General features: G+C 45.5%; 1 pseudogene; it reads left to right on the top strand.

Annotated features, from left to right (window-relative positions):
• Positions 1-1,614: 1,614 nt before the first annotated feature.
• On the top strand, positions 1,615-25,171 carry LOC124656757 (annotated as a pseudogene).
• The last annotated feature ends 142 nt before the right edge of the window (positions 25,172-25,313 follow it).

Genomic DNA, 25,313 nt, shown 5'->3' on the forward strand with positions numbered 1-25,313 from the left:
ATGTACTCCATCTCCACACTCCATCTGGTCATGTCCAAACAAGCCACACACCTCACACACCCTGGGCAGCTTCTCATACATAACCTGAAAATGCATCCTCTCATTCCCCTCCGGGTGGAGGCCAACAAACCTCGTAAGAGGCTTTTTCACATCCAGCTTCATCCTCAGACGCACGAAACTGGTACCACTTGCCCCCATTGCATACAGATCCACGCTCTGTACTTCCCCAATACGGGCTGCCATATCTCTGACTATCCCCTCCTTCCTGAACAACGGAGGAACTCCCCTGATCTGAACCCATGCATGCATGCGATCCAGGATCACCGTCTTTGGGTCAGCTATTCCGTCATATGGCTCCAACAGCACGCCTTGCTGCCTAAAAATCCATGGCCCTTCCAGCATCGCCCTGTTCCAATCACCAAGGCACGACACCTGGAGGATAAACAAGTTGTCCTCCACAGGCCTGATTGTCCATGTCCGCGCAAAGCCCCACGCGACATCCATCTTCTGGAAGAACGGCTGGTTCCCAAAGTGCTTTGTGGTATGCACCTTCACCACCGCCATCCAGCGCGCTTCCTCTCGGAGGGAATTGAAATCCTCCTTCGGGAGCACCACATCGTCAAGTTCCTCGTCCTTGAGAACGAGTTTCTTCATCATCTCCTTCAAATCCACTTCCTTCCTAGGATTCGAAGATCCCCCTTCTTTCGGGATCCTCGCCGCCATTGTCCCCGATGAGACCCCTGCCCCGACCGATCTCCCCACTCCAGACCCTCCTCCTCGCGCCGCCAAGGCCGGGTAGACGGGCCAGCCGTCCCCTGAATCAGCCCGAGCGAGCAAGAGGTGAGAGGGAGCGGAAAGAATCAAAACTGCGGTGAAAACGTCCTTCCGCCGCGTGATCGCCGGCGAGAGTCAGAAACCCTAGAAGGACCTAGGTCAGATCCATCCGATTCCCGTATGTTATGTTCACGGTCCGTCTTCGTTCAATTGATCGTTCTGTGGTTTGCTGACTGCCGATGGGCTGGGCCACGAGCGAGCATACGAAGTAGAAACAAAGTTGCATTTTCGAAGGGGGGGTTGTGGCCCAGTTTCGCCTCCACGACGCTCCGCCCGTGCTCATGGGTGAGTATGTATAGACGTACAGGGATAATCTTGGAGTGCAAGACAAGACACGAGAGTCCTATCTCTATCCTAGACTATCCGTTTATACGTACAGTATATATCTCTCACAAAAACGTTTCAATCTTGGGATTCTATGGAAGCACAAGCCCTTCTATAAAATTAACACCGATGCATCTTATTTCAGTACTGGGTTAGGAGCAATCCTTCGAAACTCCAATGCTGAAGCTATCGCTGCTGTCCACTTGAAAATACTCTATCGGCATCTACAGCTGAGGCTATCGCTGCTGTCCACTTGAAAATACTCTATCGGCATCTACAGCTGAGGCTCTGCTTAGAGGAATGGAAGTTCTTGAAAAATTAGGATGTAGGAAAGTGATCATAGAATCGGATTCGCTAGAACTCATACAGGCTTGCAACATACCTATTGAGATTTGGAGTCCTTACTCAGCGCAGTAGGTGTTCTTTCAGCACTGCCCAAGTGGCACACAATTTGGACAAATTTGCTGATGAGACAAAGCAAACTTTTAGTTGGGACGGAGATCCCCCGAATTCAGTGGTCAAATAGGTGAGCTTTTGTTTACTTTATTTCCTACTTCAAAGAATTGCTAGTACTGCGAGGAGTTCAAGTCTTTAAATAGGTGTTCTTTTTTTTTATCGATTACAGTTTTCTGTTGATGCCTGAATTTTTGCATCAATAAAAGCTCCCCTGCTTTTGTAATATACTTAACAAGACAAGTGAACTTGATAGACTTGGCTTTATGAATGCAAATGATTAATCCCTTTTGTCAACCATGATGAATTCCATGGCCATGATAATTTGTTTTTGCTGTTCTCACTGTAAATCCATTTTTGTTGTCAGGAAGTGAACCATGGGGTCATCTGCCTCGAAGCAAGATTGCAACACTGCAATGCAGCTGTGCAAGGGTCAGCTGAAACACATTCAACAAGCTATTGATGCAAGGTTTGCCCTTTCGGCGGCTCAGCTGTCATACGAGCAATCTCTCCGCAATGTCGTGTAGAATCACATCACGAGGGTGTTCTGGAGGAGTCTCCTCGCTCTTTTGTGCTTTACCATCCCCATTGCCAGCTGCAGACAGTGCTAACACTCCAGCACGACGAGTACCCCGGCGTTCTGATGTTAGTCGCTTGAGGTCAGCGCCTCAGCGGTAAGCACATCCTTGACAGTGACATTCAGCCCGAGCAATGCTAGCTTCGTCAAAGAAGGGCAGCCCTACTTCCTTTCCACCACCTCTTCATCGGAGGTTTGCTCCTCGTGGGATTTCTTTGATCCAAATGTTGCATCCCATGTCTTAGATGATAGCCAGAGCATTTGCATCAGAAATTTGGAGGATTGTATCCATGGAGATGAAAAGGATTCAGCTTCGTCGATCGGCAACACAAGTCCAGCAGTTCAGATGCAAGAACAACTGGGAACATATGGAAGTAAAGAAGTCCATGACAATTTAAATTTTCATAAGTTGAATCACACTGATTTTAGTAAAATTGAGATTGCTGATGTGCATTTACCAAATTTAAACATAGAGAAAGGACCTGATCAAGTTCAGAAACAGTGTGTAGAGGGGCAGAACCCTAACAGTATTAGCAATAATAGAGAAAATGAAGCCCACCATGTAGACAAGGTTAATGTACCCAAAGGATCATGCAGTGAAGATGACAAGGGCAGTTCCATCACTAGCAGATCAAAAGATTTTCTGTCCGATGTGAAAGAACTCCTCGAAACAGGCTTTCGCCCCGCTACCACATCGTTTTCGATGTGAAAGAACTTGATCGCCAATTTACAAGGGCAGCTGAGTCTTGCCATGAGGTGTCGAGGATGCTTGAGACAAGGAAGATTCGACTTAGCGTTTCTTCCCAGATAACAGGTGATGACAATATTTTTTAGTGACACTGAAATCCTACAGTTCTACTTGCTTAATATTGGTGCTAATTATTCCAGGGAAACCATCAGGTGCATTTTCTCTGTCTGCATCATTGATCTGTTGTAGTGCTGGAAATGTAGCATCCCATGGTTTACTTTCTCTTCATATCAAATACAGTAATTTGTGAAGTGTGGCGTATTTTGTTGTACTCTAAATACTAAATAGTAACAGACTCATGTAGATCAGTGGATGGTTATTTAACTCAAACTGTTTTAATGCAGAATCAGAGCAGCATGTCACAAAAGTGATTACTTGGAATCACTCGCTTTCATCACGATCAAGCTCATCTAACAATCCATTCATTTCAGCTCAAAAGGAGGGAGATGACCCTCCAGATAGTTGCAGCGATTTCGTTGAACAGTTCTGTATGATTTCAGGAAGCCATGCACCCTCTTATATAGACTCTATGCTTGGGAAAGAAAGATTTATGATGAGTTAAAAGTGAGATAACATATGTTGTTCAACAGATGTTTATATATGGAATTAACTACATTGGAAATGGTACTTTTGCAGTGTCAGTACAGAACCATGAGATTGAGTTAATGGCACTGGAGGTCACACAACTTGTCCCGCATGTGCAGATAAGTCACGGAAGTTGCGAAACGAGCAAACCAGTCACATAACTTTACTCTCGTGTGCAAGCGAGGTCACAAAACGGTCTGCTGCCCGGTTCATGCCAAAAACCAGACACGTGTGTTGCACGTGAGATGGAGAGGGGCTGTTTTATTGCACTTCACCCCCTGCTGCAGTTATTTTAGGACTGGAATATCCAGCATATTTAGTTTTGACAGCAAAATAACATGTTTTTGACAGCATTTCCGGCCAGATTTTTTACAGCATTTCCGTCCAGATTTTTGACAGCATCTATTGACACAAATTCAACATCATGTTTTCCCTAAAAGAAAATCAACATCATATTTTACAGCAAAATGGCATCAATACTAGTCACAGCCAGTATACATAATATAATTGTATTCATGGTCTATTATAACATCAAAAGTGAGCAGTATTAAGACATTGGCATCACAATTAAACTGCCATATATAGATAACTTAAACTGCTTTTGCTCCTCTTGCTCCTCTTGCTCCTCTTGCCCCTCTAGTTCCTCTTGATCCTAGTGCTCTCCCAGATGTGTTCACAAGTGGACCTCGCGTGCACACGACGGTAAAGTTATATGACTGGTTCGTTCGTTTCACAACTTCAGTGACTTATCTGCACATGCGGAACAAGTTGTGTGACTCCCAGTGCCATTAACTCCATGAGATTGGGCTTGTCCTGTGTTTTATATTTCACCTGTAGTATAGAGTTGACCGAACTTTTTTTTATGGCATCTATCTGATTATACAATGACCTTTTCGTAGGTGTTACCACTACTTTCAGTAATTTCTGAAGCTTTCATGCATACAGCTGAGTCGTAATAACGCTGCAAATGTATGTTTAGAAATTTTGTTTTTGTGTGTACACTATCATGTGGCACATGTTGGTCTTCTAGAAAGGAAACCATACATGTCATCAAAACTAATCACACCATTGCAGTGGGGTAAAACCAATATATTTTTGCTAGTGAGCTGTTGGGAAATTTCAGGACTTAGATATAGTCTCACTTGTCTTATGATGTCTATTTCTTTTGTAATATTTTATCTGGAGCTCAAGTTGTGTATATAAATAAAAGTATGTTCCTGCAACTCACTCACACGAAAAAGGTTACTTGGAGATGCTCTTCATACGGATGAGCTATGATCATTCCTAGGGGATCTTTGTGTATTGAACCATTGTCACCATGAATGTTATATGTCTGAGGCGCAATGTATGTGTACACGTATTCCTCCCAAAATGTGAATTGAAGGGCCTTCGGCCGAACTTCATTAAGAGAGAAAAATGAGAGTTTTGTACAGAAAAGCCAACTAAATGGCTACGATCGGCTGAGGTAGCCGACAGGAAAGAAAAACAACAAAAAGACATCCACTGTCTCTACTGCAACACAAACAAAAACAAGGCTTACAAAGCCATAATGCAACCTGCGGCCCTCCAGGCTCTGATATCTTCTATGATGAGCTCAAACATGTGAACCACTCCATTGATTTCCTGCTGAAAGGTGAGACCATTTCGTTCTTTCCAGAGCCTCCAGTGCACAAGAATGGAGATGGTATCGAAATTATTCCTCCCAAAAATTAATAGAGGAACCCATACTTTTCGGCGGTCGACTCGTAGTAAAATGAAATGGGTAATTGCAGTAAAGATAATTTTAACATAAGAATTACAATATATTCTAGCAGTGGCGGAGCCACGTCTTAGTTGTGTAGTCAATTGACTATACAGTTTTTGGCAATACAAGCTTCAAGTAGGCAATAAGAAAAATTAAGAAATACATACAACTACATGTATTCGACTACACAAGTTTCAACTGACTACACAATATTGATGTTCTGGCTCGGCCACTGTATTTTAGTATCTATCTACTAGCGAACTAGCTCATTTATTCTCTCGTTACATAGTTTATTTTACTTTATATGTTATGATTTTGTGCATTAAATTGCTGAAAAATTGTAACACATATTTGTAATAATAGGTCATTTTCTTTCCAAATGTACATTTCCATTCACAAGTAATTGTCAAAAAAAAAATTGTCTCCGTCAATAGTTTAATTTGTTTTGGTCTTTTATTCAGAGTTTTTTCGGTTTTAGGAGATAACTATATTTTGTCGGTTGCTGTTTGCTTTGTGTTTGTCATTGCATTATTTTGCACCCATGCATGTTGTCGGCAAGTGGGCCAATGCTAGCGTGTGCAGTATTAGGCTTATGTACTCACTGTAGATCTAAGCAGTTTGATTGTTAGCGCTAAGAAAAAGCAACTCGGCGGTTATTTACAGGCCAAACAAAAAGCTACGAATGTTAATTGTAATTTAGGACCAGGGGTGTTAACCTCCTTTTCGAAAAAATGTAATTTAGGATGGGCTAAAAAATAAAAATCACCTAAATTTTACATGAAAGTAGGATCTGTAAGTGTGATAAAGTGTCATGAAGGATGAACAACTTATACGGGTTGAACGTAGGCAGCTCACAGTGAAAAAAATGGATGATGCATAGGGGGGCTGATGAGTTGGACAGGAGCTAAGAGGGCAACTAGGCATTGTATTGTTGAAGAGAAGTATTGTGGCCTGATGGTGCCAGCACCTTGTGGGAGGGGAGGTTCGTCAACTGAGGGGAGGACTGTGGGTGACAAGGGAGGCAATGGGCGAGAGAACTAAAGGGTTATTATTTATTTGCAAAATGAGGATGTTTAATATGTGGTTTAGGATCTTAAACCAAATGTTCTTCTCCCGGGCCGCTCGCCCAAGGGCGGCTCCGGAGGCGACTCTCCTTCTCGTCAGCGGCATATCGAGATCCCGCACGTTGCCGCTGCCGCCGCCTGCTCTCGGGACGTTCGTGCGCGAGGGATGCTGCCGGCGGTGGCGGCCACGCATGGCTGTCGAAGACGGCGGGCGGGGATGGCGCGGCCCGTCAATTTCCCTTCGCGCGGGGTTCCTTCTGGGTGGCGCAGGTGGAGACATGGCGGCGGCCGGCGGGCGGTGGTGGTGGCGCTCGCCGTGTGCGACGCTCGCCGGCGCGCGGAGAAGGCAAAGGCAACATTCGCGATGGTGGGCCGGCGGCGGCGCGATCCACGGAGGCGCCTGCCCTGATCCATCCGTGCGTGGGACGATCCGGGGCCATCCCTAGGGCTCGATCTGGGCCTGTAGGGGTTGGAGCGCTCCTTCCGTGCGCCGGAAGCCGGCCGGCGGCGAGGGGGCTGCTGGTCCGGCCGCATAAAGGTGGCTGTCCTACGATTCCAATTCACGCGAAGATGTTGATCCGCCGGTTGCGTGTCTTCAATGATCTGGCTAGACAGTCGTGTTTCGGAAGGCTCCGCCAGCGAACACCAAATGGACGACAAGCCTGGAGATTGCTGGATCGGGTGGAATTCGGTCGTGCGGATCCATGTTTTTCTCTGGCCGTTCAGTTTCAGAGGGAGCGCTTCGAAGCTCTGCTAGCCGCTAATATCTTGGAGCACGTTTTCGTTCAATGATGCTGGCGAAGAATGATATGAAAGTCGAGATCTGAGGACTAGCTATGGTGGTTCGAGTCTGGGTGGTGATGAGGAGTTGGCTTGGTGATTCGTGACTTGAAGCGGCGGTATGCAAGTGGGGGCGACTACACAAGAGAAGTTCAAAGTCTTACCTCTCTGGTCGAAAATCCAAGGTCTAGCCTTAATTGGTTGTGCCTGGCAATGTTCTTGTTAAAGGAATTGTTTTGAGAGTGAGGATTTTCTTTAGGGTGAAAACCTAAGATCTATGAACGGGAGACGATGGTGTTTGTGCATTGTTTCCTTCTTGGAGGCGTCGCTTTTGGAGAAGTTGAACTTCTGGTGCTGTCTTGGTGGTGTTAGTGCCATTGTTTCAAAGAATAGATTGTTGTAGCGAGACTTTTCTTTTCTGTAATTCTTCTTTATTTCGGGATGTGTGCATCCGTAGTGCCGCTAGGGCAATGCTTTGTTGCAGGGGTCGGATGTAATTAGTATCTCCGTGATATTAATCTATACTCTTTATCGGAAAAAAATTGTCGTGTTCAAAATATCTGTCCTAAGATTAATATGTGTATTGCCTATTGAATGCATAAATTTCTTGAAATAACCTCCCGTGGGCATCTTGATGTTTTCAGATTACAAAGTATCTTAGAGCATCTCCACCGGCGGTCCCTAAATAGTCGCCGGCAGTGGCGCCGACACTGCTGTATGGGGTCGCCGACAGCGCATCCTCCGTTTGGGACGCTGTTCCCACACCGGCGCCTCCAAATGGCGGCCCCCAATTTTTTTCTTTTTACAATATTTTGAAACAATATACCAATCACATTGTATTCATACAATCACACAAATAAAATAAAATTATTCATACAATCAATCAAATAAATAGTACTTAAATTATTCATACAATCAATCAAACAAATAGTACTTAGATTATTCATACAACCCAACAAACAAATAGTACATAAATTACTCATACATGCAAACAAATAGAAATAAAATCATGCATTGTTGGCGGCTCCTCTCCTCGCCCGCCTTCAGTTGTGCATGGACATCTGCATCTCGAATTTCATTGTGCATATGAAGAACAACGGCAAATTCTTGGGGTACATGCTCTACCTCAGTGAGTGGCCCTTGATAATCAAATGGTTGATCATCCTGCATAGGTGTGTCGCGCTCGCTCTCAATGATCATGTTGTGCATGATCACACAGGCGTTCATCACCTCCCACATCTGAGCCTCGGACCAAGTGAGAGCAGGGTACCTGGCAATGGCGAAACGCTGCTGAAGCACCCCAAAAGCACGCTCAACATCATTGCATGCTGCTTCCTGGCATGTTGTAAAATAGGCTTCCATCTCGTTTGATGGAGAGGGAATTGTCTTCACAAATGTAGCATACGTTGGGTAGATACCGTCAGCTAGATAGTACCCCTTGATGTATGCGTGGCTGTTTACCTCAAAGTTCACGGCAGGAGCTTGTCCCTCAGCTAGCCTGGCAAACACTGGAGAGCGCTGCAACACGTTGATATCACTATTTGTTACTGCCATGCCAAAAATGCATTCCAAATCCAAAGCTCATGGTCTATCACCGCCTCAAGAATGACAATGCACTCACCAGTATGCCCCTTGTAGATCCCCTGCCAAGCAAAAGGGCAATTCTTCCAGCCCCAATGCATACAGTCAATGCTTCCGAGCATCCCAGGAAACCCTCTTGCTGCGTTCTTTTGCAGGATCCGAGCTGTATCATCTTCTCTTGGTGCTCTCAAATAGTCTTTAGCAAACACAGCTATGACGGCTCGGCAGAACCTGTAGAGAGTCTCTGTACATGTCGACTCTGCCATCCGTAGGTAGTCATTGACTGCATCTGGAGGAGCTCTGTATGCAAGACAGCGCATTGCAGCAGTGCACTTCTGAATTGAGGTGAAGCCCCACAAACCTATGCAATCTTGATTGGCCATGAAGTACTTGTCGTATTCCCTGACGTCGTGGATAATCTTCAAGAACAGCTCCTTGTTCATCCTAAACCGGCGCCAAAATTCCTTCGGCGAATGAGTCGCGTCGTCGTTGAAGTAGTCGGCGTCAAGCAGCATTGCGCCGGCTTGACGATGTCGGTTGATGTTCCTCCTCTTGCCTGGCTTTGAGCCGTCGTACCGAGGCACGACTAAGAAAGGCTGGCGAACGCGCATCATGTTCTTCAGAATTAGCTGTTGTTGTTGCCGCCGAATAGCCTGAGCAATCTGCTCCTCCGTGAACAGCTACACCATCATCTCGTCGTTGCTATCCATCGCGGCAATCCGACGAAAACCTCGCGGGCGGGACGGTTGTGCCACGGTGGCGGCGAGCTCTGTTCCGGGCGAAACAACGGCCGCCGGTCGAGGGTGTGGCGGACGTGTTGATGGACGGCGGTTCCTCGACAGACGGTGGTGTCTATTGCAAGCAGGGGGCGCGACGATGACGGTGGCGATCTAGAGGGGTGGGAGTCTACTCGGGCGTAGGTAGGAGGTGGGAAATCAGTGTGTCTGGCTGCCAGGCGAAGCCCACACTCGTTTTCAGACGTGCCGCGAGGCGCCGACGCGCCCGATTCGCGTCCTTGGCGAAGGGGCCGGCACGGGATTGCCGGTGATTCTATTATGCTCGAAAATTGGCCTGCGCCGTTTGGGGCGCTCCTGTGCGAGCCAATTTTCGCTGCCGGCTCCCGAAACGCTATCGGGACTGCTATGGGGGGCCGGTGGAGATGCTCTTACTACTTTCAAAAGTTTTCAGGTACTTGTGTTATTCGCAATGTTCCTATGTAAGTGCACATGGTATTTTCTGTCTGATTTGCTACTCTCTGACCTAACTGCTTGTATGGTGCTATGATTTGCAGAATAGTGAATCAATCAAGCAGACATTCGACAAAAAATGTGCTCAGTTAAGCCATCAGTTTGCAAAGGATGGGAATACCAGGGCAATTTGACAGAATCCGGGCTACTATCAGAGAGCTGTATTCGTGACTCATGGTAGGTATTGAAGTACTATACTCAAATTCAAAAATATTGAGAAGTTGCGAAATGAAGAGTTGCAGCCTGAACTTCTAGAACTTCTGCAAGGGTAAGGGAGGTGGTGTTTTGGCACATAATTAGTGCATATACATGTATAAAAAATGTCAAAAAAATGCATAAAAATAGAATTTAAAAATGTCAAAAAATTCCGAGATAAAATTTTACGTGTACATGTAGACAATTATGTTCGTACATAACTTTTTGGGGAAAACGAACATTTTATGTGGCCTGTGTAGAAAAAGACAAGAAATGTCTCGTGAATAGTCATGTTCGATCATGAAAATTTGTCTTTTTTTATACTAGCCATAAAAAAATGTTCTTTTCTGATAACTTGTGTACGAACATAGAATGTCTATATGTACATGCACAATTTTATTTTAGAATTTTTTGATATTTTGAAGTATGTTTTCACACAATGAATTCATATGCACCCATGAGCCGAAATAAATATCCGAAGGGTAAGCCTTTATTTGCTTCGTAGTGCTATGTACAACACATGCAAGGACCCCAAGAACTTGTTGGATAATTAGGCAGAATTTCCATGATTAATTCCAGAATATAAAACATGATGACAGCAACTACTAACATGTGAAACTCGAACATACTAGATGCATTAATCAACATGAGTAGCAGCAGCGCAAACGATAAAGCATCCATCGCTAAACAGATCGAGATATGTCGCACGTACCGATCTGGTGGAGGTGGCGGTGGAGGTGTAGCAGAAGATGTCGCAGCAGTAACGTTGTTGACGATGGGGACGACGGGTCGAAGTAGACGGCGTTGAAGACGACGGTAGGCAGCACCGCCCGACTTGGACGGAAGGCGACCCGTGATGAAGAGCTTGAGCAGTCGCGCAGAACGCTTCCCAAAAACCTAATTCGCCCTCTCCCGTACAGGATCACAAGGACGAGCGGTTCCGGAGACCTGCTCTCCCGTTCGCCGATGCACGTCGGCTCACGGGATGGAGTAGGCTACGATGGCGGCGCAATCAGAGAGAGGTGGAAACCCTAACTCGTGTATTAGATGTTTTTCTGCGGTAGCCAGGCAGGAGATTATATAGGCTCGGGAAACCCTAGGCAACGTGGGCCACGCCCACGTCGCACGAACGTTTCGAGTCGGTTACAGATAGCCCACGATCCGGGAGCGACCCGAACCGACTAACCACTCACCACGAGCGCGGCGCGCGTCGTGACGTGACGTGTCATGTCGAGTCGAGTCGAGTCGAGTCGAGACGAGACGAGCGAGCGAGGAGGAGGAGGAGCGCGCGTGTAGCACTCCTATTCTTACTCACTTACTAGTGGTGGAACAACCCACCTTATAAGGTGGTCTAACTTCCTCCCAACTTTCCATGTGGGACTAAACTTCCCACTTCTTGCCACTCCCTAGTGAGCTGCCACCAACTTGGGCTCAAACTCACAAGGCTGCCACTATGTGGGCTTTGAGATTTATAGGAAAAACTGAAATCTAATTTGGGCCACTAAAAGTGGGCCCAATATTTCGACAATCCCCCACCAGATCTCAAATCCCCATTTAGAGATTTACCAATACTCGCTGCTTGTTTATATACCAGTGTTTCAGCGGAGACTGTTAAGTTGAACTTCCACCTAGAACCTTAAGCTACATCCACTCACACTTGAACAATGGACTAAGCCTTGAATTGCAAGTTTTGCGTGAACAGGGTTTCACTCAAAGTCATGACCAGTACATGGCTGCCAGTAGCCTACCCCGCGGGTGAAGCATATGCGTCATATTTCATGGTCTCTTCATGAGTTTACTAGAGATCACCCAAATCTCATAGATTGCGACGTTTAACAATCGGACTCATATAGGTGTGTTATTTCAAGAATGCTCTGTAGGACAGCACCTTTGCTAAAATAGCCAACATAAACACATTAAGGCTTGTTGCCAACCTGCCTTACAGCAATTGAGAGTTGTGCATCTTCACATAGAGAGGGTTACATAATACTCTCCTCAATTAAACCACTAGTTTGTTCTTCCCATGTCCTAATTCACGGGATCTCCGATCACAAAGGTTGGGTTACCACTATGGCATAACATCAACGGGTCTCAAACCCATCTCCCTCGATGCACTTTCTATCACATTACGTGATAGTCCATTTGTAAAGGGATCTGCCAGGTTTTTGTCTGTTTGAATATATGTAACAGTTATTACTCCGGAGTTTCGCAATTTCCTGACAGACTTCAAACGTCTCTTGACGTGTCTTGATGACTTCGCGTTATCCTTAGAATTGTTCACTTTGACAATTACAGTTTGATTGTCACAATTCAAAAGGATTGCCGGAACAGGTTTTTCAACCACAGGCAAGTCCATCAAGAGCTCACGCAACCATTCTGATTCAACAGTGGTTGTGTCTAAAGCAGTTAGTTCTGCTTCCATAGTTGACCTCGTCAATATGGTTTGCTTGCAAGATCTCCATGATACTGCGCCACCTCCAAAGGTAAATACATACCCACTTGTGGCGTACAGATCGGCTACATCTGAGATCCAATTCGAATCACTATATCCTTCAAGCACAGCTGGGTGCCCTGAATAGTGAATCCCATAACTCATTGTACCACATAGGTAGCGCATGACCCTATCAAGTGCATGCCAATGATCAGTACCCGGGTTTGACATGAACCTACTCAACTTGCTAACAGCAAAAGAGATGTCGGGTCTAGTCGCACTCGCTAAGTACATGAGTGAGCCAACGATCTGAGAATATCTCAATTGATCTATGGCAATCCTCCGGTTCTTGCGTAGTGTCACACTGGGATCATAAGGTGTTGAAGAAGGCTTGCTATCAATATAGCCGAACCGGCTCAAGATCTTCTCAACATAATGGGATTGCGTTAGAGTAATCCCACTCTCGTTCTTAATCAGCTTGATGTTCAGAATCACATCAGCTTCTCCCAGATCTTTCATATCAAAACTCTTTGACAAGAAAGACTTGACCTCGTGTATTACTTTCATGTTTGTACCAAAGATCAGAATATCGTCCACATACAAACATAGTATAACACCTTCGCCCCCACCATGGCGATAGTAAACGCACTTGTCAGCCTCATTGACAACAAAGCCTACGTAAGTTAAAGTTCTGTCAAACTTCTCATGCCATTACTTAGGTGCTTGTTTCGAGGCCATATAAAGATTTCAGCAACTTGCACACCTTTCTTTCTTCACCTTTTACTACAAACCCATCGAGGCTGATCCATATAGATTTCCTCTTCCAACTCTCCATTAAGGAAAGCTGTCTTTATGTCCATTTGATGAACGATAAGACCATAGGAGGCAGCCATGGATAATAGTACTCGAATGGTGGTAAGTCTAGCGACGAGTGAATAGGTGTCGAAGTAATCTTCGCCTTCTCTCTGTGTGTAGCCTTTCGCTACAAGCCGCGCCTTGTACTTTTCAATAGTACCATCAGGTCTTAGCTTCTTCTTGAACACCCATTTGCAGCCTAAAGGCTTGCATCCATGGGGTCGTTCTGACAACTCCCAAGTTCCATTAGAAAGAATCGAGTCCATCTCATTATGGACAGCTTCTTTCCAGTCATCTGCATCCGGAGATGCATATGCCTCCGCAATGGACGTGGGAGTATCATCCACAAGGTACACAATGAAATCATCACCAAAGGATTTTTCAATCCTTCGTCTCTTACTCCGTTTAGGAGCTTCATTGTCATCCTTCTCGGTAACATTCTCATGTGATTGTTCAAAATACTCATTAGATGTACTAGACTCGGGAATTATCTCGGTAGAAATTCTAGCAATGCTATGCATATCTTTCATAGGAAACATATTCTCAAAAAATGTTGCATCACGAGATTCCATAATAGTATCAACATGCATATCGAGTACCTCGGATTGAACTACTAAAAATCTATATCCTACACTCCGAGGAGCATAACCTAGAAAGATGCAATCCACTGTCTTTGGTCCAAGTTTGCGCTTCTTAGTAATTGGAATATTGACTTTCGCCAAACATCCCCATGTGCGCAAATATGATAGTGATGGTTTTCTCCCAGCCCACTCCTCGTAAGGGGTTTTATCTTTATTCTTGTTAGGAACTCTGTTCAGGACATGACATGAAGTCAACAAAGCCTCCCCCCACCATGCCTTTGATAAACCAGCAGTGGCTAACATGGAATTCACCAAGTCAGTCAGCGTGCGATTTTTCCTCTCGGCAACCCCGTTTGATTGGGGTGAATAGGGAGGCGTCCTCTCATGAATAATGCCATGTTCCTCACAGAATTCATCAAAGATTTTAGGAAAATATTCACCACCACGATCCGACCTAAGACGCTTGATCTTTCTCTCTAGTTGATTTTCAACTTCGTCTTTATAAATTTTAAAGTAGTCTAAAGCTTCATCTTTAGTTCGCAACAAATAAACATAGAAAAATCTAGTCGCATCATCAATCAATGTCATGAAATATCTCTTTCCTCCTTTTGTCAACACACCATTCATCTCGCATAGATCAGAATGTATGAGTTCTAGAGGTGCCAAGTTTCTCTCCTCGGCCGCCTTGTGAGGCTTCCGAGGTTGCTTTGATTGCACACAACTATGGCACTTAGAACCTCTGGCAATGGTGAAATTCGGAATTAAACTTAAACTCGGATAGCCAAGACATTAAACCAAAATTAATGTGACATAAACGAGAATGCCAAACATCGGTATCATCACTAACATTGCCACAAATATGGTTCACGAGACTTATTACTGAAATCGAAAGCGAAAAGCGGAACAAGCCTCCGCACTCATAGCCTTTACCAATAAATTGTCCAAACTTGGAAACAACTACTTTATTCGACTCTAAAACAACCTTAAACCCATCTCTCGCATAGAAGGGAGCCGCTAACGAGATTCTTGTTCATAGTAGGGACATGCTGCACGTTCCTCAGCTGCACGATCTTCCCCGAAGTGAACTTCAGATCTACCGTGCCAACACCACGAACAGAAGCATGTGACCCATTCCCCATCAAGACGGAAGAATCCCGGGTGACCTGGTAAGAAGTGAACATGGATATGTCAGCACACACATGAACATTAGCACCTGTATCAATCCACCAACATGGAGATTGAAATACCGAAAGAACCGTAAAGAGATTACCGTACCCATCAGCATTGCTAGCGGTCACCGTGTTGACTTGCCTCCCCTTTTTCTTGCGGTCTGCCCTCTCTGGACAGTCCTTAGAAAAGTGGCCAGCCTCTCCACAGGTAAAGCATCTCAGATCTGCTTTGTTTATCATCTTCTTCTTCTTGAAGGTTGTAATCTTCATAGGCTTATTGAAGAAGGGCTTGTTATTCCCTTTGTTCTTGCTGTAGGGTTTCTTCTGCACCATGTTGGCGCTAGACTGACCCTCTCCTTTCTCAGTATTATCCTTAGCCCGAGCTTTCTCCTCAACATCAAGAGACGCTATCAGATTTTCAACTGATATCTCCTGTCTCTTGTGTTTGAGAGTTGTGGCAAAGTTCCTCCATGAAGGAGGCAACTTAGCAATGATGCATCCAGCCACAAACTTGTCAGGTAAGACACACTTAAGGAGTTCGAGCTCTTTCACAATGCACGGTATCTCATGAGCTTGTTCGACTACAGAACGGTTGTTTACCATCCTGATGTCATGGAAACTCTCCATGATGTACAGTTCACTGCCTGCATCGGTTGCACCGAATTTAGCATTCAGTGCATCCCAGAGCTCTTTACCATCTGTTATGTGCATGTACACATCACACAGACGATCAACAAGAATACTCGAACGCATCCGACGAAGAGAGTATTGTTTTCCTTGAACTTGTTCGATCTTGGTCAGATATAGTTCCTTCAGGTAAACCATCACTAACTTCGAACACTTTCAGATGAGTAAGCCAGAGCGTGGCCTTAACTTGCCACCTCTTAAAGTGCACACCGGTAAACTTATCCGGCCTCAGTGCATCAGCAAAACCAGCCATTGTTAACTCAGGAAATTGCCTACAATTAGGTTTTTCGATTGTTGGATAATTAGGCAGAATTTCCATGATTAATTCCAGAATATAAAACATGATGACAGCAACTACTAACATGTGAAACTCGAACATACTAGATGCATTAATCAACATGAGTAGCAGCAGCGCAAACGATAAAGCATCCATCGCTAAACGGATCGAGATATGTCGCACGTACCGATCTGGTGGAGGTGGCGGTGGAGGTGTAGCGAGAAGATGTCGCAGCGAGTAACGTTGTTGATGACAACGTTGTTGACGACGGGGACGACGGGTCGAAGTAGACGGCGTTGAAGACGACGGTAGGCAGCACCGCCCGACTTGGACGGAAGGCGACCCGTGATGAAGAGCTTGAAGCGGTCGCGCGAGCGCTTCCCAAAAACCTAATTCGCCCTCTCCCGTACGGGATCACAAGGACGAGCGGTTCCGGAGACCTGCTCTCCCGTTCGCCGATGCACGTCGGCTCACGGGATGGAGTAGGCTACGATGGCGGCGCAAGCGAGAGAGAGGTGGAAACCCTAACTCGTGTATTAGATGTTTTCTGCGGTAGCCAGGCAGGAGATTATATAGGCTCGGGAAACCCTAGGCAACGTGGGCCACGCCCACGTCGCACGAGCGTTTCGAGTCGGTTACAGATAGCCCACGATCCAGGAGCGACCCGAACCGACTAACTGCGACGCGTCCGTCTAGGACTCTGTTCGTTTTCCTGAGCTGCAAAAAGTAAGGAAAGTCTCGGCTCAATCCACTCACCACGAGCGCGGCGCGCGTCGTGACGTGTCGTGTCGAGTCGAGTCGAGACGAGACGAGCGAGCGAGGAGGAGGAGGAGCGCGCGTGTAGCACTCCTATTCTTACGCACTTACTAGTGGTGGAACAACCCACCTTATAAGGTGGTCTAACTTCCTCCCAACTTTCCATGTGGGACTAAACTTCCCACCTCTTGCCACTCCCTAGTGAGCTGCCACCAACTTGGGCTCAAACTCACAAGGCTGCCACTATGTGGGCTTTGAGATTTATAGGAAAAACTGAAATCTAATTTGGGCCACTAAAAGTGTTGGATAATTAGGCAGAATTTCCATGATTAATTCCAGAATATAAAACATGATGACAGCAACTACTAACATGTGAAACTCGAACATACTAGATGCATTAATCAACATGAGTAGCAACGAGCGCAAACGATAAAGCATCCATCGCTAAACGGATCGAGATATGTCGCACGTACCGATCCGGTGGAGGTGGCGGTGGAGGTGTAGCGAGAAGATGTCGCAGCAGTAACGTTGTTGATGACAACGTTGTTGATGACGGGGACGACGGGTCGAAGTAGACGGCGTTGAAGACGACGGTAGGCAGCACCGCCCGACTTGGACGGAAGGCGACCCGTGATGAAGAGCTTGAGCAGTCGCGCAGAGCGCTTCCCAAAAACCTAATTCGCCCTCTCCCGTACGGGATCGCAAGGACGAGCGGTTCCGGAGACCTGCTCTCCCGTTCGCCGATGCACGTCGGCTCACGGGATGGAGTAGGCTACGATGGCGGCGCAAGCGAGAGAGGTGGAAACCCTAACTCGTGTATTAGATGTTTTTCCGCGGTAGCCGAGGCGGGGAGATTATATAGGCTCGGGAAACCCTAGGCAACGTGGGCCACGCCCACGTCGCACGAACGTTTCGAGTCGGTTACGGATAGCCCACGATCCGGGAGCGACCCGAACCGACTAAGCTGCGACGCGTCCGTCTAGGACTCGTTCGTTTTCTCCGAGCCGCAAAAGGTAAGGAAAGTCTCGGCTCGAGGCTCAATCCACTCACCACGAGCGCGGCGTGCGTCGTGACGTGTCGTGTCGAGTCGAGTCGAGTCGAGACGAGACGAGCGAGCGAGGAGGAGGAGGAGCGCGCGTGTAGCACTCCTATTCTTACGCACTTACTAGTGGTGGAACAACCCACCTTATAAGGTGGTCTAACTTCCTCCCAACTTTCCATGTGGGACTAAACTTCCCACCTCTTGCCACTCCCTAGTGAGCTGCCACCAACTTGGGCTCAAACTCACAAGGCTGCCACTATGTGGGCTTTGAGATTTATAGGAAAAACTGAAATCTAATTTGGGCCACTAAAAGTGGGCCCAATATTTTGACAATCCCCCACCAGATCTCAAATCCCCATTTAGAGATTTACCAATACTCGCTGCTTGTTTATATACCAGTGTTTCAGCGGAGACTGTTAAGTTGAACTTCCGCCTAGAACCTTAAGCTACATCCACTCACACTTGAACAATGGACTAAGCCTTGAATTGCAAGTTTTGCGTGAACAGGGGTTTCACTCAAAGTCATGACCGGTACATGGCTGCCGGTAGCCTACCCCGCGGGTGAAGCATATGCGTCATACTTCATGGTCTCTTCATGAGTTTACTAGAGATCACCCAAATCTCATAGATTGCGACGTTTAACAATCGGACTCATATAGGTGTGTTATTTCAAGAATGCTCTGTAGGACAGCACCTTTGCTAAAATAGCCAACATAAACACATTAAGGCTTGTTTCCAACCTGCCTTACAGCAATTGAGAGTTGTGCATCTTCACATAGAGAGGGTTACATAATACTCTCCTCAATTAAACCACTAGTTTGTTCTTCTCAGGTCCTAATTCACGGGATCTCCGATCACAAAGGTTGGGTTACCACTATGGCATAACATCAACGGGTCTCAAACCCATCTCCCTCGATGCACTTTCTATCACATTACGTGATAGTCCCTTTGTAACGGGATCTGCTAGGTTTTTGTCTGTTTGAATATATGTAACAGTTATTACTCCGGAGTTTCGCAATTTCCTGACAGACTTCAAACGTCTCTTGACGTGTCTTGATGACTTCGCGTTATCCTTAGAATTGTTCACTTTGACAATTACGGTTTGATTGTCACAATTCAAAAGGATTGCCGGAACAGGTTTTTCAACCACGAGGCAAGTCCATCAAGAGCTCACGCAACCATTCCGATTCAACGGTGGTTGTGTCTAAAGCGATTAGTTCTGCTTCCATAGTTGACCTCGTCAATATGGTTTGCTTGCAAGATCTCCATGATACTGCACCACCTCCAAAGGTAAATACATACCCACTTGTGGCGTAGAGATCAGCTACATCCGAGATCCAATTCGAATCACTATATCCTTCAAGCACAACTGGGTGCCCTGAATAGTGAATCCCATAACTCATTGTACCACATAGGTAGCGCATGACCCTATCAAGTGCATGCCAATGATCAGTACCCGGGTTTGACATGAACCTACTCAACTTGCTAACAACAAAAGAGATGTCGGGTCTAGTCGCGCTCGCTAAGTACATGAGTGAGCCAACGATCTGAGAATATCTCAATTGATCTATGGCAATCCTCCGGTTCTTGCGTAGTGTCACACTTGGGATCATAAGGTGTTGAAGAAGGCTTGCTATCAATATAGCCGAACCGGCTCAAGATCTTCTCAACATAATGGGATTGCGTTAGAGTAATCCCACTCTCGTTCTTAATCAGCTTGATGTTCACAATCACATCAGCTTCTCCCAGATCTTTCATATCAAAACTCTTTGACAAGAAAGACTTGACCTCGTGTATTACTTTCATGTTTGTACCAAAGATCAGAATATCATCCACATACAAACATAGTATAACACCTTCTCCCCCACCATGGCGATAGTAAATGCACTTGTCAGCCTCATTGACAACAAAGCCTACAGAAGTTAAAGTTCTGTCAAACTTCTCATGCCATTGCTTAGGTGCTTGTTTCAGGCCATATAAAGATTTCAGCAACTTGCACACCTTTCTTTCTTCACCTTTTACTATAAACCCATCAGGCTGATCCATATATATTTCCTCTTCCAACTCTCCATTAAGGAAAGCTGTCTTTACGTCCATTTGATGAACGATAAGACCATAGGAGGCAGCCATGGATAATAGTACTCGAATGGTGGTAAGTCTAGCGACAGGTGAATAGGTGTCGAAGTAATCTTCGCCTTCTCTCTGTGTGTAGCCTTTCGCTACAAGCCGCGCCTTGTACTTTTCAATAGTACCATCGGGTCTTAGCTTCTTCTTGAACACCCATTTGCAGCCTACGAGGCTTGCATCCATGGGGTCGTTCGACAACTCCCAAGTTCCATTAGAAAGAATCGAGTCCATCTCATTATGGACAGCTTCTTTCCGAGTCATCTCGCATCTGGAGATGCATATGCCTCTGCAATGGACGTGGGAGTATCATCCACAAGGTACACAATGAAATCATCACCAAAGGATTTTTCAATCCTTCGTCTCTTACTCCGTTTAGGAGCTTCATTTTCATCCTTCTCAGTAACATTCTCATGTGATTGTTCAAAATACTCATTAGATGTACTAGACTCAGGAATTATCTCAGTAGAAATTCTAGCAATGCTATGCATATCTTTCATAGGAAACATATTCTCAAAAAATGTTGCATCACGAGATTCCATAATAGTATCAACATGCATATCAGGTACCTCAGATTGAACTACTAAAAATCTATATCCTACACTCCGAGGAGCATAACTTAGAAAGATGCAATCCACTGTCTTTGGTCCAAGTTTGCGCTTCTTAGTAATTGGAATATTGACTTTCGCCAAACATCCCCATGTGCGCAAATATGAAAGTGATGGTTTTCTCCCAGCCCACTCCTCGTAAGGGGTTTTATCTTTATTCTTGTTAGGAACTCTGTTCAGGACATGACATGAAGTCAACAAAGCCTCCCCCCACCATGCCTTTGATAAACCAGCAGTGGCTAACATGGAATTCACCAAGTCAGTCAGCGTGCGGTTTTTCCTCTCGGCAACCCCGTTTGATTGGGGTGAATAGGGAGGCGTCCTCTCATGAATAATGCCATGTTCCTCACGAGAATTCATCAAAGATTTTAGGAAAATATTCACCACCACGATCCGACCTAAGACGCTTGATCTTTCTCTCTAGTTGATTTTCAACTTCGGCTTTATAAATTTTAAAGTAGTCTAAAGCTTCATCTTTAGTTCGCAACAAATAAACATAGCAAAATCTAGTCGCATCATCAATCAATGTCATGAAATATCTCTTTCCTCCTTTTGTCAACACACCATTCATCTCGCATAGATCGGAATGTATGAGTTCTAGAGGTGCCAAGTTTCTCTCCTCGGCCGCCTTGTGAGGCTTCCGAGGTTGCTTTGATTGCACACAACTATGGCACTTAGAACCTTTGGCAATGGTGAAATTCGGAATTAAACTTAAATCTGGATAGCCAAGACATTAAACCAAAATTAATGTGACATAAACGAGAATGCCAAACACCGGTATCATCACTAACATTGCCACAAATATGGTTCACGGACTTATTACTGAAATCGAAAGCGAAAAGCGGAACAAGCCTCCGCACTCATAGCCTTTACCAATAAATTGTCCAAACTTGGAAACAACTACTTTATTCGACTCTAAAACAACCTTAAACCCATCTCGCATAGAAGGGAGCCGCTAACGAGATTCTTGTTCATAGTAGGGACATGCTGCACGTTCCTCGGCCGCACGATCTTCCCCGAAGTGAACTTCGGATCTACCGTGCCAACACCACGAACGAAGCATGTGACCCATTCCCCATCAAGACGGAAGAATCCCGGGCGACCTGGTAAGAAGTGAACATGGATATGTCAGCACACACATGAACATTAGCACCTGTATCAATCCACCAACATGGAGATTGAAATACCGAAAGAACGATAAAGAGATTACCGTACCCATCAGCATTGCTAGCGGTCACCGTGTTGACTTGCCTCCCCTTTTTCTTGCGGTCTGCCCTCTCCGGACGAGTCCTTAGAAAAGTGGCCAGCCTCTCCACAGGTAAAGCAGCTCGGATCTCGCTTTGTTTATCATCTTCTTCTTCTTGAAGGTTGTAGTCTTCATAGGCTTATTGAAGAAGGGCTTGTTATTCCCTTTGTTCTTGTCGTAGGGTTTCTTCGCACCATGTTGGCGCTAGGCCGACCCTCTCCTTTCTCAGTATTATCCTTAGCCCGAGCTTTCTCCTCAACATCAAGGGACGCTATCAGATTTTCAACTGATATCTCCTGTCTCTTGTGTTTGAGAGTTGTGGCAAAGTTCCTCCATGAAGGGGGCAACTTAGCAATGATGCATCCAGCCACAAACTTGTCAGGTAAGACACACTTAAGGAGTTCGAGCTCTTTCGCAATGCACTGTATCTCATAAGCTTGTTCGACTACAGAACGGTTGTTTACCATCCTGATGTCATGGAAACTCTCCATGATGTACGAGTTCATCGCCTGCATCGGTTGCACCGAATTTAGCATTCGGTGCATCCCGGAGCTCTTTACCATCCGTTATGTGCATGTACACATCACACGGACGATCGACAAGAATACTCGAACGCATCCGACGAAGAGAGTATTGTTTTCCTTGAACTTGTTCTGATCTTGGTCAGATATAGTTCCTTCAGGTAAACCATCACTAACTTCGAACACTTTCAGATGAGTAAGCCAGAGCGTGGCCTTAACTTGCCACCTCTTAAAGTGCACACCGGTAAACTTATCCGGCCTCGGTGCATCAACAAAACCAGCCATTGTTAACTCGGGAAATTGCCTACAATTAGGTTTTTGGATTGTTGGATAATTAGGCAGAATTTCCATGATTAATTCCAGAATATAAAACATGATGACAGCAACTACTAACATGTGAAACTCGAACATACTAGATGCATTAATCAACATGAGTAGCAGCAGCGCAAACGATAAAGCATCCATCGCTAAACGGATCGAGATATGTCGCACGTACCGATCCGGTGGAGGTGGCGGTGGAGGTGTAGCGGAAGATGTCGCAGCGATAACGTTGTTGATGACAACGTTGTTGACGACGGGGACGACGGGTCGAAGTAGACGGCGTTGAAGACGACGGTAGGCAGCACCGCCCGACTTGGACGGAAGGCGACCCGTGATGAAGAGCTTGAGCGAGTCGCGCGAGCGCTTCCCAAAAACCTAATTCGCCCTCTCCCGTACAGGATCACAAGGACGAGCGGTTCCGGAGACCTGCTCTCCCGTTCGCCGATGCACGTCGGCTCACGGGATGGAGTAGGCTACGATGGCGGCGCAAGCAGAGAGAGGTGGAAACCCTAACTCGTGTATTAGATGTTTTTCTGCGGTAGCCAGGCAGGAGATTATATAGGCTCGGGAAACCCTAGGCAACGTGGGCCACGCCCACGTCGCACGAACGTTTCGAGTCGGTTACAGATAGCCCACGATCCGGGAGCGACCCGAACCGACTAACTGCGACGCGTCCGTCTAGGACTCTGTTCGTTTTCCTGAGCTGCAAAAAGTAAGGAAAGTCTCGGCTCGAGGCTCAATCCACTCACCACGAGCGCGGCGCGCGTCGTGACGAGTCGAGTCGAGACGAGCGAGCGAGGAGGAGGAGGAGCGCGTGTGTAGCACTCCTATTCTTACGCACTTACTAGTGGTGGAACAACCCACCTTATAAGGTGGTCTAACTTCCTCCCAACTTTCCATGTGGGACTAAACTTTCCACCTCTTGCCACTTCCTAGTGAGCTGCCACCAACTTGGGCTCAAACTCACAAGGCTGCCACTATGTGGGCTTTGAGATTTATAGGAAAAACTGAAATCTAATTTGGGCCACTAAAAGTGGGCCCAATATTTCGACAATTGTGGGCCCAATATTTCGACAGAACTATTCTCAAAACTGTGTTTGCACGTGCTGCAGTTAAATAATGTAATCATTTTCATGGGACATTCGTATATTAAGCAGAGATTGAAGATGCTGGCTAAAATATTCATCATTTCCCTTATATGCAAGCTCTGACATTTAATGTAGGCATCATACTTATTATCGTGCATGAAACAATGACAGGCAGACACGTATGTGGAGAATGATGCAGGAAGTTCACCAACTGCAGCATACCATCATCTCTCAGGCAGATGCAAAGATCTCATCTATATCTCCTTCATGCTGAGTCGCAGAAACTTACCTTGATGAACCTTAGGTTTCGCTTTCTCCAGTTTGGCAAGCTCGGTTAATGCTTACAGAGACTATGTGGGTGGTCTCCACTCCTGGCTGCAGAAATGTGTGGTGCAACCACGAGATTGCTCACGGCAAAGAAGGCTGACCTGTTAGGATGATCTCCTCCGGTCTGTGCACAGTTTTTTCTTTTATAATTATACGGAGGCATTTTTTTAACATTTTTTAGGTCAGTTTTTTTGACTAATTTTGTAAAGTTTTCTCCTACTTAAACTGAACCAACAAGATGTTTGTTTTAGGAAATATAAAAGTAACAGAATTGCTTCTGCAAAGTATAAAGTTTAATTAATTTTATTCATTTTTTCCTCCGCAAATAGTTAAAAAGTGTTCTTTAAATTTAAAAGAGCAAAAGTAACGATGTTTATTCAAAGAGCATGATTAAAATGATGATGACAATTATGTTCCTGTTATTTTCCAACCAACATTGTTAATAGCATGATCATGATTTGTGTTTGCTTATATGCTTTTATTTTTATGTTCTGCCCAACGGTGATATAGAATCAGTTGCGTAAACAGTTGTATGTCTTAATTTTGACCAACGTTGAATTAATGCATGTAATTGTTGTTATGATCTCACTTCTTTGTGGTTTTGTGAAGGAGGGACTATTTGATGGGATGCATCAAGGATGTTCCAACCCTCCGAGGTGATAACTACACTGAATGGAGAAAGAAGGTCGACTTGGCTTTCATCTACGCTGAGGTAGACTGGGTCATCGACACCCTGCAGCCAATCAAACCAAAAGAGCTAGTCAGAGATGACAAAGATGATGATGCTGCATGGGAGAAAAAGAAGAGAGATCATGCTCCATTGGAGATGACATATACCCTCGATAACAAAAAGTGGCTCACCGCCAACAAAAAATGCACGGCTTTTATAAAGAATACAATTGAGCATGCTATTGTGCGCTCAATTGCAGAGTGTGACTCCGTCGAGGAGTACCTTGAAAAGATAAAGAGACAGTTCATTGGTTATTCAAAGATTTATGTTGTCTAGGTGCTGAAGCAACTCGTGATAAAAGTACACTGGAGGTGGAGATGGCATAAGAGAGAGCATATCCTGAGGATGAGCAACATGGCTGCTAACCTAAAGCCCATGGATGCTGATCTGGAGCTCAAGACTGCACTCCTGGTTCATC

This window comes from Lolium rigidum, chromosome 5 (genome assembly GCF_022539505.1).
Source record: "Lolium rigidum isolate FL_2022 chromosome 5, APGP_CSIRO_Lrig_0.1, whole genome shotgun sequence".
NCBI lineage: Eukaryota > Viridiplantae > Streptophyta > Magnoliopsida > Poales > Poaceae > Lolium > Lolium rigidum.